A 16,633-nucleotide genomic window follows, 5' to 3' on the forward strand; every position below is an offset into this window, starting at 1 on the left:
TCCTAGTTTGTAATGGCAATTTGATTTAGGTTGAGTATAATACTTATCAATGGAATAAATATTTGCTCTGCAAAAGAAAGCACATCAAATGGAAGTGAATGAGATATCAACTTTGTTTTAAATTAATCCTAAGATATTTGGGGGAAGATAATTAGCAGTTTGACTTGAAGATGTGGGAGCAATATGACAAAGCCAAAGTAAGTAAGCAATAAAATAAATGACAATAGAACATTTCCTGAAATAATTACCTGCATGTATTGCTTTCTGGAGAGGCAAAGCAAATAAAACCAAATCCCAGATGCCTTCATTCAGTATATATTCAAGTCTTAAAACCTTAAAATCTGGGTTAAAGGTTATAAACATGTATAAAGTATGGCTTAAGAAATGTTATTAAAAACCAAGCAATTGCTGAAAGAATTATATGGAAATTAAAAAAAAACCCTTGAAAATTCCCTTTAGACCTCTCATAAATAAATAAATAAATAAATAAATAAATAAATAAATATATATATAAATATATATGAAATGTGTCTGAAATAACAGAGAAGATGTTTAAAGGGCCATAACTATTTGTTAGAATGTAAATGTAACAAGCATTATAGATAGCTCAAATTACCTGTGTCTAGGACTACCTGAGCATGCCAAATCCCCCGTGTCTGCTTGTGATAAAACATTCACATGAAAACAGTCAAGGCTTTGCTTAGCATCTCTATAAAATAAAATTGTCAGGTTTTCTTGAGCCTTTTACATGTTTAGCCTGAATATTCCCAGTAACTAAGATATATATGTATGAGTTTATTAAAGTGTGTAAGTGCAGGACTGTTCTGACTTTCATATTCAAAGTCTTCACTTGTAAGATATTTTAGGAGAACACTACTTTTACCAAATTTTGTTTCTGTTATTTATTTATTTGAAGAAGAAAGAGGAAGATGAGGTGGAGGAGAAGTAAGTGGAGATAGAGGAAGGAGAGGAGGAGAAGAGGGAGGGAAAGAAGAGAAGGCAAGAGAACCAGTCAGATCTGGCTGGAAAATGCAGATTTCCGGTCTCCACGCCCAGCCTCCTGAATTAATAAAAATCTCTTTGGTGGTTTTAATCATCAGCAGAGTTGGGGTAACTGGGTTAGAGGACACTGAGATTGTCTATAGGTTGATCCTCCTGGGAATTGCTCTGCAAGGATCTTACAGGTGTTAATGAGATTGTGTACTGGTATCCTCAGAGCGCTGTCCATGGGAATCTCAGACCCCATGGTCAGGACGTTTGGAGGAACATAAGAATCTCAGACCCCACAGTCAGGACATTTGAAGGAATATTTTGCAATAGGGCTTCCTGGGATCCTAAATGTATAACAAGCTCATGGAGGACAAGAAATGTGTCTTTTCTAACTCTGTCTCTGGTGTTCACCAGGGACATAGTGTGAAATACGTAATGGTCTATGTACTGATTTTGATGTATTATACAGCCGTTGTGCTTGTCACTCAAGGCTGAATTCTAATAGAGAATTTGATGCGTTACTTTACCATTGCAAATAAGAAGCCTATGATGAGGGAAATCGATTCAAAATAAATCCATCTACACTGTAAGAGCATTGGTTGAAGGGAGTGACTTTCTATTCTGCCATCACTGGAGCATACAAACTGAACCCCATTTGGGGTACGGTAATGGTTTCATAAGGAGGAGAGAAGTGGAAATGTCAGATGTAGGAAAACAGGAAAACACATTTACCTTATCAGCTTTCCTAATCCTGATCCTGGGTGGGTAGCAAGAAATAGCTAATATCTCAAATCCAAGAGAAATGCAACCATATCTTTCAGCAGAATCAAATACAAGATATCTATATGGTCAGATATGTGGTTTAAAAGGAAAACCTTTTCTGTTCAACTTTAATTAAAAAAACACTTATCTGAGAGAGGGCTCTCCCAGAAACAATCAGAAAGTAAATTTCTCAAGGAAATGTGGTACTCTTAGAATGTCTTATTTATTCAAGAAAGAATTGAATTTTACAGTCTACCTCTACTAGAAATTACAATATGATTCAAGTGTTTTAATATGCTTCAATTAAAGGATTCTTATTGCAGTGACCAGCTTTTATTTGGGACTTTATTAAATACTCTGTAATGTAAACAGGGAATAATTTCAGTTTAAGAGTATTTTGGTTGCCATAAAGATATAGCAAAAGGATTCATAGAAATTTTTGTATTTCAAGAAAGTAATTTTGGGACCCCATACCTTTGTGCAAAAAATGATAGGTACCAGCCTGTACAGTGTTCTTTGTACTTTGTAACATATGGCAATACATCTGATTTGGAGTCCAGGAGTGTTACATTTGAGATAAGGTAGCCAAGTGTATAAACACATTGTTTCCGTAAATTTCACACTGCCTTGTTATTCTGGCACCTGCTGTTCAAAGAAAGAGGAAAGCTGAAGGAAATAAAACATCACAAAATAGAGCAGCCCTTGAATGGCGACTGCTGGGATGTACAAAGAGGAGACAGAAAATGGAGAGACAAGATGTGTTTTTTAAAGGTGGGGTAAGAGCTTCTTTTCAATAGAATGTTATTATATTTAATTGAGAAATAGTGCATAAGGTGAAGTGGAATTTGAGAGGAAAAACAAAAGGGTTTTAATTGATTTTAGCTCACAGACTCTTAGAGCTGGACCAGATTTTATAGAATCCCAATCTTGTCATTTTACAACTAAGGAAAATACGGCTCAGGGAGGTTGGTGTCTGAAATTTGCACAATTCACGTGATTTCTGGAGGATTCTTCCTAGAACTATCATCTCTTTTGTAAACTAAATACTCATTTTATGAATAAAATGCCCACTTCATTTATTTATTTATGTATTTTTTTCATTCCTGGAAGAAAGATAACAGCATACATCCAAAAACTGTTTGAGGGAGTTTGGAAGAGTGACATGCTGGAAATCATCACTCTTTCTTGAGCAGCAAGTGGTTTGTCTAAGTGGACACCGGGCCTCCAAGCCTTAGCCCTGTGGGGAGAGGGCTGTGTCCTGTGGCTGTAGCCTTTGTGGCAGGGACAAGGGAAACTGCTGGGACCTTTAAAGACTTCACTCTCTTACTCCTCTGTCAACTCACAGATGTAGAACCTAAGGGCTTCCCTGGGATGTTGGAGATTCCTGCAGTGTAAGCTGGTAGTAGAACCCCTTCTGAAGATGTTCTTGAAAGTTAGAGACTGCAGATTTGACTAGGCGCCAGCATCTACCTGTGGAACTTGGATTGAGTCCCTAGAGTCCTGAGGCTTCTGTCCCCAGGGGGCTGGGTTACTGGGAACACCTGAGTTTGAATTTTGACTCTGCAAAAGGGTCATCCTTGTGACCATAGACAGACACTGAAATCTCTGGATCTCTGTTTATTGTGAGAGAAAAGACATTTGGCTTATAAAATTCCCAGTAAGAGCCTTCTCTGCCAAATGCCAAGGAGTCAAACAGTAAATTTGAGTAAGTTTCCCTCTGAATTCCTGAAGATGTTCCTTTGACTGAGTGCAGAATGTGATAGCACTGAGTTTTTCTGGATTATCTAATTTGTAGACTTGGAGTTAAGAAAATTAAAAATTCTCCTGGATCACTCACATAATGAGGTGAAGAGTAATTTCCTTGAAAACAAAGAACATTAGCTATCAATCACTATGTAGATACATTTTTAACACTGGCTCCACTGATTTTCCCCTCCTTCTTTGTAAATACCAATTCTGGCTTGAATGCTGTTTTTAAGACATATAATGGGCTGTAATAATTCACAGTGCTCAGATGAAGAGAGAGGTGGTGGTTCTTGGGCAGAGCTGCGGTTCAGCTGGCATGGAGGTCATGGGTCTGTGGAGGAATGGGGTTTACTGAATTTTTAAGACTTTATTGAGATATACTCAATATACAGAGAGTTGCATATGTTTAAATGTATACATTTTGATGAGTTTGGACATATGCATACACCTGTGGTAGCCATCACCATAAACAAGGTAATAAACATCTCCATTAGCTCTGAAAGCACTCCTGTATTCCCTTGCTTTATTATTCTTTGGAAAGAACACTTGGTGAGAGATTACCCTGTTGACAAGTTTTGAAGTGCACAGCACTATATTGTTAACTATACACTCTAGAGTTTTATATGAGATGAACGTTCTAGAGAGCTGCTGTATAACTTCGAGTTGTATGATTTTTAAAGGTGTGATTTTTCAGTGTAGGCTCTTTTGGTTAGGTGAATTGATCCAAGCATAACATCCTAGGAGGAAAACAACATTGAATGTTGTGACCTCAAATTAAAAAAAACCTACTTAAAAAAGAATTGGCAACCTTAGATAAAGACAAAAACCAACCATAACTAAAAGGAATGTAGTATGGAGTATAAATCATAGCAAAAAAGTAATATCATTTACAGTTTCATTTACTTCATTAAAGTTTAAAACGTGATATTAATGTTTTCTGATATTTGGTCCCTTGCTGCAAATGGATTAAAAAAATGTACTTTCATGATGTTCTTCATTCATTCAGCTTCGTTCACTGAATACCTACAATATGGCAGAAACTATTTGACCATATGATGAGTAAAAGGAGAACTCTAAATGTTTAAATAAAGCACTCTAGTGGGGCAGAGGAAAAGAGTAAACAAGTGTGTAATACGCTTCCAGGCACTGGCAAGTATTATGAAGGCGGAGGGAGAGACGGGGCTTGGTATGTTTGAGACAGGCGGGCCAACAAAGGCCTCCGTGAGGAGAAGGTGCGGGGCAGAGACCTCAGTCAAGTGAAGGAGGGAGCCACATGGGATTCTAGGGGAAGAGCAGTCCATGTGCAAGGAATAGCAATGACCACAAAAGGAAGCACTTTTTCTCAGATATGAAGGAACATATCAGGTGCCCAGAATAGAAGGAAAGCCAGCTGATCCAAAAAAATGGAGAAGGTGAAAGAGGAAGGATAAAAGGAAAAGTAGGCCATGGGTTTTGGTTAATTTTCTGTGTCAACTTTGCTAGTCTGTGGTGCTGAACTGTTTGGTTAAACACTAGTCTAGATGTTGCTGTGAAGGTATTCTTTAGATGGGGTTAACATTTAAACCAGTAGACTCTGAGCAAAGCAGATTGCTCTCCATAATGTGGTGGGCTTCATTCCGTCAGTTGAAGGCCTTAAAAAGAAAGCTCGAGGTTCCCTGAAGAGGAAGGGGCTCTTCTTCCAGACTGAAACATAGAAATTTTGCCTGAGCTTCTAGCCTTCAGACTCAAGACTACAAAAGCAATTCTTGCTGGAAATTCAAGCCTGCTAGTCTATACACACACACATGCACCCCCCCCCCCACACACCCACACCCACACCCCACATCCACCCACACACACCCACACACACACACACACACCCACACACACCCCTATTGGTTCTGTTTCTCTGGAGAACCCTGATATAGAAGCCATCTGACTTACTTGAGCAAGTTCAGCGGTATGATGTGATTTACATTTCAGAAATCACTGCTACTTCAGGGAGCGAGAACTGAGTCTTGGCAGCGAGAGGAAAGCAGAGAGACCAGGAAGGCTGTCCTGGTCCTGTAGGTGCGACCTGACAGTGGCCTGGCAGTGATTGGAGGTCACTGGTTTTGAAAAATATTTTGCAGGATTTTCAGACAGCTCAGATGAAGCGTGTGAGAGAAACAGATAAATCAAGGCTTATGTGTTGGGTCTGAGCAGCTTTGTGAAGGGTGTGCTATTTATAAAAGTTCAGGAGACCTGGGTGAGGAACAGGTGGCCAGAGATGGAAGAGGAGGGAAGGGAAGGTGTATTAAGGATCCAGAGTTTTATTTTGAGCACATTAATTTCATATTGCCTGTTTGCTGTCCAAAAGGAAGCAGAGTATTAGGTGCAGCCACATGCTGCTGTACAGTGGTAGTAAAGAGCGCAGTCTTTGGAGCCAGAATGTAAACCTCACTGCCTTTTAATAGAAAAAATGGGATGATAAGCATACCTTATTGATGTGACATGAGGATTTAATTAATCAACAAGTATGAACTCTTAGAATATGACTGATGATCATAGAAAAAGTTCCGTAGATGTTGGCAGTTATTATAGTCAGGGTTTTATCTTTCTGGTCCATCAGATAAATTCCTAGATTGAGGTAAGGGCTTGGGGAATGTTGCCCAAGCATCCCGCTTTCTGTAGTTTTCGGTTACTGGCTCAAAGAGGTCAAAACACAAACAGGAATTGGGTGAAGCCAGGTGGTTGTCTTCCCTTTGCCTGGACAACAAGCACTTTTGGAATGATGGTGTTGGAAAACTGTGTTTAATTAAAGCACACTTTTCTAGCTGGTTGCAACAGCAGCTTGTCTGATGTAGCCCCACTCCCCCCGCCCCCAAATACCTCCTTCTCTGCTTTGTTTTCTCCATTTTGTACATCACCTTCTTGTATACTGTACATGACACACTTCTTTGTTATTTTCTGTCTCCTCTCGGTAGAATGTAAGCTCTAGCTCAGGGATTTTCTTTTCTTTCTTTCTTTCTTTTTTTTTTTTTTTTTTTACTATTTTTGTTTACTGTTAGCACCTGCAAGAGTGCTTAGCTCAGTCAACACAGGAGGAATGAGTGGAATGGCATTTCCTAGTGTTTATTGTTCCCTTTGTTTCTTGCTCTGTTTCTTCAAATATTTCCCCATGAGAGAGCACATCAAAAATAAAGTTGCACATTAATGATTCTTTGGACCTTTCTGATTTGTGCAGTACATTAATTTTCATCGATACAAACATCATCTATGAAATGGAATTTCAGAGGAAGCCTCTGACAGAAGTTTCAGTTTTGACTTTGGAAATTAATTCTGGAATTGATGTATGAGCTCCCAAAAGTGATGATCCTTTTTTGCTGTTGACTGTCCACTTGGTTTCCCTGCCAGCCCAAGTGAGGGCAGATTTCGATCACAGATTTTTGCTCAGCAACGCTCGTCGATGAGAGGCATTGAGAGCTGTGCTGAGTGGAGGTTGATACATGACCAACTCAATCTATGACTTATGAGTCTTATTGTAAGTTCAGGACACCGTATTGATTCTGTAGAACGGACTAGAAACTGACTTTCATCTCACAGTACCCTCTAACTTGCTTCTTGCCTGTTTATTCCCAAGGGAGCATTTGCATCAGTCTTCCAAAGTCATTAACTTTTATTTCCCTTTAATTTTATTTCCTTTTACAGTCCATCATGATTTTACCATATGTATGAAGAGTGGACAAATGGATGTCTTTATTTAGCACAAAAACATCAGTCCTGTTTCAGTGTCAGCTTTTTAGAGGCAGTTAATTTTATCTTCTCTCACTGCATGGGTTTAGTACATAGATACTATTTCCTTGGACAAACAGGCGTTGTGTCAAAATAAATTTCATTTGACCTTATACTATTTGTGCCAGCACTTATTAACTATAACCATTAGCATATTGTATTGCAAGTAGTCTTTAGAAAATATTTTAAAATTATCCTGATCAGATTAATCTTAATATTACAGCTGTTGTCTTACTTCTTACTGTGGTTGTGCCAACCAGCACATCATGCCACATAGTTGGAGTTCAAAAAATGATGGTTGAAGTGAGTTAAATATTAATTCCTGAGGCTACCTGGGAAGGGGCATTGCCAGTCTGCTGCTTTCAGGTTTCCCTTTTATCTATAGAAGGAACGATAGGCTGAAATAGGACTCCTCATCAGCTATTCTCTTTGTTCTTGGAAGTGGGTGTAGACTGGACCTCAAGGGAAAAAACCTATTTCTGAATTAGGTTATGATCCTTTTGAGCCTCTGAATTCCAAGCATGTTTTATATCATTGGAGGATGGTTATTCCAGTGAATGACTAAAATTATAGAAGGTCTGTTCTAGCTGGAAGGAAGCCTATAATTCTCCTGGAGAATGTTCATTATACAGATGAGTAGTGGGGACTGAGAATTTAGGGACTTACTCTAGGCCTCAGAGCTGTCAGCTCACCCAGGAAAGAAATTGATAGCTCCTGTGCTCTACCATGATATCGGAGCCGGATTCAGAGGCAGTTACTTGATTTCCTGCACTTACCCTAATGCAGAGCATTCTGAACAAAGCCTGCCTTCTTTTTCAGAGATGACTAGATGCTCCCCCTGAAGCCAGCCAGGCAGAGATGTTAGTCTGTGAGTTTGGTTTCAGCAGAACACATGCTGAAACACTTTTCCCATTGCTGTTGGTAGTCGGAATTGTCCTGTCATTTACCCAGGTCTTTGCTGTTGCTGTGTTTAGTTCACCTGAGGGGAAAAGAATTGAATTGAGCAACAAAAGATATGTGGACAATAAAAAAAAATCAAACATTTTCCTCCCCTAAGGCTAAACAGAAAGAGAAGGATTCAGATAAAGCCCTCTAAGAATATTCATTCATAATAAATGTCATATCGCTTGCCTTGGCTCTATGATGTTGTTACTGTTATTTATATAACATTCTGGACTGTGCAACCCACACTGCTGATGCTGCGCCAAACGGTGGGGTGCCTCACAGCTACTGTTGTATGTCAATATAGCCATTTCATTTATATACAAATGAATGAGCTTATTATATAGTATGTTAAATGATAAGTGCAAAGAAGAAAAATGAAGGAAAGGAGGAGAGGTAATCTTGATGATAGGTAAGCAGCCTTAGACAGCCATTGGGATATCTTATTTTAAATACACCTGCCAGGTTTGCAAGTTGTGTTCTAAACAGCGTTGTATGGAGCAGATGCTGGCAAAGCTATCAACACTAAGAAAATGGGATTTCACCCATGGAGACAAGACATTTGCCCCTTTTACATGCACTTGTTCTTATGCAGATTGTGCTAAAGTAAAGTAAATGAATACATAATCAGACCCTATTTTCTTTAAGTGAATTATCACATTTTTATTTGTATGTAGAAAGGGTTCAGACATAAGAAAGAATATCTATCAGCTTTATTTTTCAATACAAAAGGCAAATCTTTGTATATGATTTTAATAGTGATTCAAATGGTAGATCAATTAACAAATTGTTTAATTTAAATCTATTTAACTTTAAAGAGGAATCTTTCCTTCCCCTTGTTTTTTTTCCATTAGTCATTCATGTATTTTTTTGGTCTTCAATTGAAGTCATTTTGAAGCACCTTTCCTGAAAGTAATCAACACCAAGAGTTATTTCTATGTTCTCTCACCTTTTTCATTTTATGATGGCATTAATGGTTCACAGAAGGGCTGTGTTCTGTTCATGCGCCAGGTAATGGGCATGAATACTGGAGAATATAAGTATAGAATTGGACCCTTTGCAGTGCCTCTGCAGCTGGAGTGATGACAAGGCTGGTCTTTACTGAGGAACAGAGTCTAAATCCCAACATTGAGGTGTCCACCAAGTCTAAGAGGCTAAAAATCCAGTTCAAGTGAAAATGATAACCCTTGTGCATTTGGCAGTGATATTCTCTGCATGATAATGGGGAAGGAGAGCAGAGATCCTGAAAATATTGCAGCAATGAGATTGCACAATATGTGGACCTAGAGGTCTTCTTGTGATGGTGTGTAAGGCAGTATAATGGCCCCCTTAAAGATATCCATGCCTTAATCCCTCAGACCAGTGAACATGTTACCTTCTCTGGCAAAAGGAAGTTTGAAGATATAATTAAGGGTATGCACCTTCAGATGGGGACTTTATCCTGGATTTTTCAGGTGGACTCAGTCTAATCTGTCTTGGTCACAGAAAGAAGCGATGGAAGAAGAGGGAAAGATTCAGAGTATGAAGAGGACTTGCCATTGCTGCCTTTAAAGATGGAGGAAGTGGGCAATGAGCCAAGGACTGTGGACATCCTGTGTGGCTGGGAATGGCCCTCAGCTGATTGCCAGGAAGGAAACAGATCTTGGTTCTGCAAATACAGGAACTAAAACACTGGTAACCTTTATGGCCATGGGAAAGGATCTTCCACTAGAGCCTCCAGAAAGGAACACAGTCCTTCTAACACCCTAATTGTAGCTGAATGAGACCCATATCTGATGTCCAACCTGAACAACCATAAACCACTGTGTTTGTGTTATTTGTTAGAGTGGTGATAGGAAACTGACACAAATGTTATGGAGTGACTGAAAGAGATCAAGAGCAGAGTCTTTGTTGGGTCCATGAGTTTCAGCACTTGGAACAAGCTGCCATGTGGAACAAGACAAAGCTGTATTTGCTCTTTCATTTTGAAAACATCTATTATTGACAACTCAGGCAACCATTCAGGTCAGTTAAAATAATGAATAAAGGGTACATCCATACAAGAGGACGTACCTCTTACATCCTTGTTATATGTTATCACAGTGCTGTGTGCTTAGTCGCTCAGTCATGTCCAACTCTTTGCGACCCCATGGACTGTAACCTGCCGGGCTCTTCTGTCCATGCGATCTCCAGGCAGGAATACTGGAGTGGATTGCCATTCCCTCCTCCAGGGGATCTTCCCAACCCAGGGATCGAACCCAGGTCTCCCACAGTGCAGGGGGAGTGTGGGAGGTCTGAGCCACCAGGGAAGTCTAAGAATACTGGAAGTGGGTAGCCTATTGCTTCTCCAGGGGATCTTCCCAACCTAAGAATTGAATCAGGGTCTTGTGGATTGCAGGCAGATTCTTTACCAGCTGAGCTACCAGAGAAGCCCAAAACATATCTAGAGATCTTTTGGAGAAAGATGTTTTCATACAGTTTGGGGGCAAATGAAGCCATCCAACTGAACTGTGCCATGAACACCGCTGACAGGTGCAGATTTCCAGGCTAGAATCTTTCCCAAGCAAACAGTTCCCACTCGTCTCCGTCCGGTCCAGGCCCCCAGCCACACTCTGCGTCACACGGTCACCACTGGGTACATCTTCTGTTCGCGGTTAGTGAGAGGGAAGGCAGCCTGGAACTGCCTGTAGCCCGTCTGCAGCCTGTCCAGGAACGGGGGCACAGGGATCATGGCACGGAGTCCGGTTGCATGGTATACCCCTCGATGGGGGATACAGGTACTGCTCCTGATGAGGCACAGTCTGGGTGGCCTGCTGGCAATCAGGCCTGGAGAAATTCATGGGCATGTTCACATACATGTTGTTCATGGTGTCCTTCGGCCTGCAGCAGTTGGTCTGGGACCTGGTCAGGGGTACCCAGGCCCCTGAACTGGTGCTGGAGCTGCAGCTGGACTGGTGGGCAGAGGAGCCCCAGGAGGCGCTGGCACTCGGGTTCGTGGGGACGGTCTCTGCCTCCGGGGCCCGGCTCTGCTGCGGCTCTTGCTTCGGCTGGGTTATCACAGAAGATGACCGTCAATTTTCACACAGGCCTGGGAGACAGCAGACATACCCTTTTTGTTGAGGTATTAAAAAGTAATTTTCATTTTATTTTAGTGAATTATTTTATTTTTCTTCTTGTTTCTGGGTAAGAGTCAATTGAAATTGCTCAAGCTTCTTATAACAGCCAATCATTTGTCATGGAAAAATGATGTAGCCAGCAATTAGGTCAAGTTTGGTGCCAACTTCTTTGCTTTTTCTCTGCAATTAATTGAACCTTCTACAATATCAGTATTTGAGTATATAGCTGACCTATGTTTAAATTGTATTGCAATTCCACTTGTTTAAAATATGATTTCTTTTTTTTCAGAATTGGAATTGCTCTGAGAGGCAGGGTCTGAGTTTATAAAAGTTATGCATACACAGATGGGCCTTGTGAGGTCCATCCTGCAGTGACACAGATGCCTTATTAGGGTTAAGCTGTTGTGTTTGTGTCTCTGTCTTGTTTTGGGATGTGTACAAGTGAGTCAGATCTTTTCCTCCTTAGGCCCAGGGAGAGCATTTCGGGCCTGTATGGACTGAATTGTTCCCCTGCTCCGATTCGTATATGGATGCCCTCACCACCAATGAGACTGTGTTTGGAGACATGGTCCATAAGGAGTTAATTAAGGTTAAATGAGTTCATAGAAGTGGGGTCTTATATGATAGGACTAATGTCCTATAAAGAAGAAGAGACTCTAGAGTTCTCTTTCTCCCTGTGCTCATAGAGGAGAGACCAGATGAAAACATAGCAAGAATGAGGCTTTCTACAAGTCAGGAAGAGAGATCTCACTGGAAACCAAATTTACCAGCGCTTTGATCATGGGCTTCTAGCCTCCAGAATTGTGAAAAAATAAATTTCCTTTGTTTAAGCCATCCAGTCTCTGGTATTTTATTATAGAAGCCCTGGCAGATTAATACGAGACCACTTCATGAGTCTGCATTTCATCCTCGGAAGTCCTTGAGGCAAATTAAACTCAGGATGAGGCGTTGTCCATTTTACACTTGAAAGCAAATATTGCTGGCTGTTGTATAAAAAAATGACATGAAAAAAGAGGGAAAGAATGGAATCAGGAAGTAGCTGAGAGGCTACTGTACTGGTCCATGAGAGAGAGACAATGACAGTCTTTAAGATTTGACCATTTAAAGCAAAAATGATAGCTCTAAATTGTGCTGCTGCTGCTGCTAAGTCGCTTCAGTCGTGTCCAACTCTGTGTGACCCCATAGATGGCAGCCCACCAGGCTCCCCCGTCCCTGGGATTCTCCAGGCAACAACACTGGAGTGGGTTGCCATTTCCTTCTCCAATGCATGAAAGTGAAAAGGGAAAGTGAAGTCGCTCAGTCGTGTCTGACTCTTAGTGACCCCATGGACTGCAGCCCACCAGGCTCCTCTGTCCATGGGGTTTTCCAGGCAAGAGTACTGGAGTGGGTTGCCATTGCCTTCTCCCCTAAATTGTACAGTTTATAGCATATTCTACTTGTGCAGTTTATGTAACATATGAAGATAGAATATGTATCACAACAATAGCCAGAGAGGGGGATTGAAGGTAGTAGGCGTGTATTGTTGAAAACTGATGCATTTCATATAAAATGGCACATTATTAACACTAAGTTGATTGTGATCATTTTTTCATAATGTTACCTCTAAGATAAACATGAAAAAGATGCAAAGATATATAGCCAAAAAGCCAATAGAGGAACTTAAATGAAATATTAAGGGTTTTTTCATTAACTAAAAATGAGACAGAGAAGAAGGTATAGAGAAAAGAAAAACAGAGGAGACAATTAGAAATCAAGCAGAAAAATGGTAAACCAAAAATCAAGCTATACCTAAAATTATATGCAATGTAAGTGGAATGAATATGCCAGTTAAATGACAGAGATTGTCAGGCAGGAGGAAAAAGAGAAGTAAGATCCAATTAAATCCTATCTACAGAAACATACTTTGATTATAAAAGCCAATAAAGAGTGACAGCAAAAAGATGGGAGAAGCTGTGCCATGCAGACAGTAAACATGAGGAAGATGCGATGACTATACTAATATTAGACAAGATAGACCTCAAAACAGGAATATAGTCCAAGAGGGACGTTATATCACCAAAAAAATGCCAACCCATCACAAAGACATAACAATTATTAATATATATGTGCCTAATAATGGAACTTCAAAGTACATGAAGCAAAAGCAGACAAAGGAAAAATATATAATCGCACAATCATAGTTGGAGATATTCACATGTCATCTCAATAATTAATACAACAATTAGGCCAAAAAGTCAGTAGAATGGATGACATGAACAACACTACAACCTCCTTAATCTAATTGATGTTTAATAAAACACAATGTTCCATAACTAGAATACACATTCTTTTCAAGTGGCATGGAACTTCCAAGGCATATGATATACTGAGCTGTAAAACAAATCTAGGGAATGTAAATTGGTATCACTATTTGGAAGTGTCTATTAAGGCTAACAGAGAAGGCAATGGCACCCCACTCCAGTACTCTTGCCTGGAAAACCCCATGGACAGAGGAGCCTGGTGGCTGCAGTCCATTGGGTCGCTAAGAGGCGAACACGACTGAGCAACTTCACTTTCCCTTTTCACTTTCATGCATTGGAGAGGGAAATGGCAACCCACTCCAGTGTTGTTGCCTGGAGAATCCCAGGGATGAGGGAGCCTGGTGGGCTGCCGTCTATGGGGTCGCACAGAGTCGGACACGACTGAAGTGACTTAGCAGCATTAAGGCGAAACTTATATCTACCCCATGGACCTGTATACCCCTTCATGGTTTTATACCACAGCGAACTGAATTCACCAAAAGACAAGTACACGATTATCCACAGCAATGTTATTCAAAATATCCCAGTTTGGGACTTCCAACGGTTAAGACTTCTGCTAATGCAGGAGACATGGCTTTGATCCCTAGTTCAGGAAGATCCCACATGCCACGGGGCAATTAAGCCCATGTTCCACAATTACTGAGCCTGTGCTCTAGAGCCCACGAGCCATAACCACTGAACCTGCACATCCAGAGCCAGCGCCCCACAGCAAGAGAAGCCACCACGATGAGAGGCATGCGCACTGCAGTGAAGAGTAGGCCCCCACGCTCGGCGACTAGAGAAAGCCTGGTGCATCAACAAAGACCCAGTGCAGCCAAAAATAAATAAATACATAACATTTAAAAAAAATCCCTATTTTAAAAAGCAGCTAAACGCTCATTGACAGAAGAATGGTGACACTGTGGTATATTCATAAAAAAATATAACCCAGAAAGAAAAATAAACTTTTGCTTCATGGGACAATATTGATGAATCTGAAAAACTCAAGAATCCAGTTGTAAATCTAGTCATTGTGTATGATTTCATTTGTATGAAATTCAAGAACAGGCAAAACTAATTAACAGTTATAGAAGGCAGAGAAGAATTGGAGTTGCTGTTACTTCTTGGTGTGGGAAACATTGCCTGGGAAGGGCATATGGATCATTCTACAGGCTGACAACGTGCATCTTATACAGGTGGGAGTTAAGTCCACGTTAAAACAACTGACTGGCCTGGTTCAAGAAGCGCAGCTTTCACCCAGCAAAACCAGCTGTATAAACAGTGTGAGTCATAAAGACCTTGGTTTTCCAGTCAACATTCCTGGGAGCTCCCAGATGATCCCCCAAAATAGAATTGGCAGGTCATCTCCACCCTTCTCCCAATGCACCATTTCCAAGTTGGATGACTTAAACTTTGTGCTCCTTTGGAAAGAAGCTTACAAACAAGTGGTTGTTGTACCAACTATATAAAGAGATTTTCTTGAGCAGATTACTGATTGAATCAGTCCCACAATGAAGACCTTTTGGTTGACTTAAAAATACAATTTGTTTAGAACGCTTTAGAAACACTTACCACAAACTGATATACTGATTATATTAACTGGATTCTTGAGTTTTTCATTACATCTGTGATTAACCTTTGAAGTTTGGCTAGTTGAAGTCACTGTGAACTTGTGAAAAAATGTTTGTCTTTGGAAGCATTTCCTACTTTTCATACCATTTCCTTCCATTAGCTGCCTCTTTCTGACTTTCCTCCCTGTTATTGCAGTAGGAAGCATCTCTTCATAGCAGCCCAGACATGCTTGGGCAGCCCTGCCTAAGAACTTTTGATAGGAAGAAATTTTACATTGTGAGTTTTCCTGGGTGCCATAGCTTTAGGGGCATCAGGTAAGTCTCATATACATGGACCTGTATTAGAGCAGCTAGTATAAGAAATGTTGGAGTCAGACCTCAGTTTAAACAGTGGTTTTGGGACTTTCCTGGTGATATAGTGGCTTCCCAGGTGGCTCAGTGGTAAAGAATACGTCTGCCAATGCAGGAGATGCAGGTTCAATCCCTTGGTTGGGAAGATCCCCTGGAGGAGAAATGGCAACCCACTCTAGTATTCTTGCCTGGACAATCCCATGGACAGAGGAGCCTGGTGGACTACAGTCCATGGGGTGGCAAAGAGTCAGACGTGACTGAGCAACTGAACTGAACTGAGCAGCTGAGTGTGCACAGTGGATAAGAGTCTGCCTGCCAGTGCATAGGAGGTGGGTTTGATCCCTTGTCCGGGAGAATTTTACATGCTGAGAAGCAGCTCAGCCCATGTGCCACAACTGCCGAGTCTGTGTGCTGCAGTTACTGAAGCCCACGTGCCTAGAGCCTGTGCTCCACAGCAGGAGAGGCCGTCGCAACGAGAAGCGCATGCACCGCAACAAGAGTAGCCCTGCTCTCCGCAACTAGAGAAAGCCTGCGAGCAGCAATGAAAGGCCCAGCACAACTAATGGTAAATAATAAAAAACTAAGTAAACAGTGGCTTTGGAACTCAGCAGCAGTGCGATGTTAGACAAGTTACTAAAATTCTCTGAGCTTCAGTTTCCTCATCTGGAAAATGCACTTAATAAAGGTGTCTCATAGGATTATTCTGAGATTAAACCTCTGAGCTTCCCTGGTGGGGAAGCTGGTAAAGAATCTGCCTGCAGTGAGGGAGACCTGGGTTTGATCCCTGGGCTGGGAAGATTCGCTGGAGAAGGGAATGGTTGCCCACTCTATTATTCTGGTCTGGAGAATTCCATGGAGTATACAGTTGCAAAGAGTTGGACACAAAGGAGTGAGTTTCACTTTCATTTTGGGATTCCCTGGTAGCTCAGCTGGTAAACAATCTGCCTTCAGCGCAGGACACCCCAGTTCAATTCCTGGGTCAGGAAGATCCCCTGGAGAAGGGATACGCTACTCACTCCAGTATTCTTGGGCTTCCCTAGTGGCTTAGCTGGTAAAAAGTCAGCCTGTCATGCGGGAGACTTGCGTTCGATCCCTGGGTTGGGAAGATCTCCTGGAGAAGAGAACAGCTACCCATTCCAGTATT

Source organism: Bubalus kerabau, chromosome 17 (genome assembly GCF_029407905.1).
Source record: "Bubalus kerabau isolate K-KA32 ecotype Philippines breed swamp buffalo chromosome 17, PCC_UOA_SB_1v2, whole genome shotgun sequence".
NCBI lineage: Eukaryota > Metazoa > Chordata > Mammalia > Artiodactyla > Bovidae > Bubalus > Bubalus kerabau.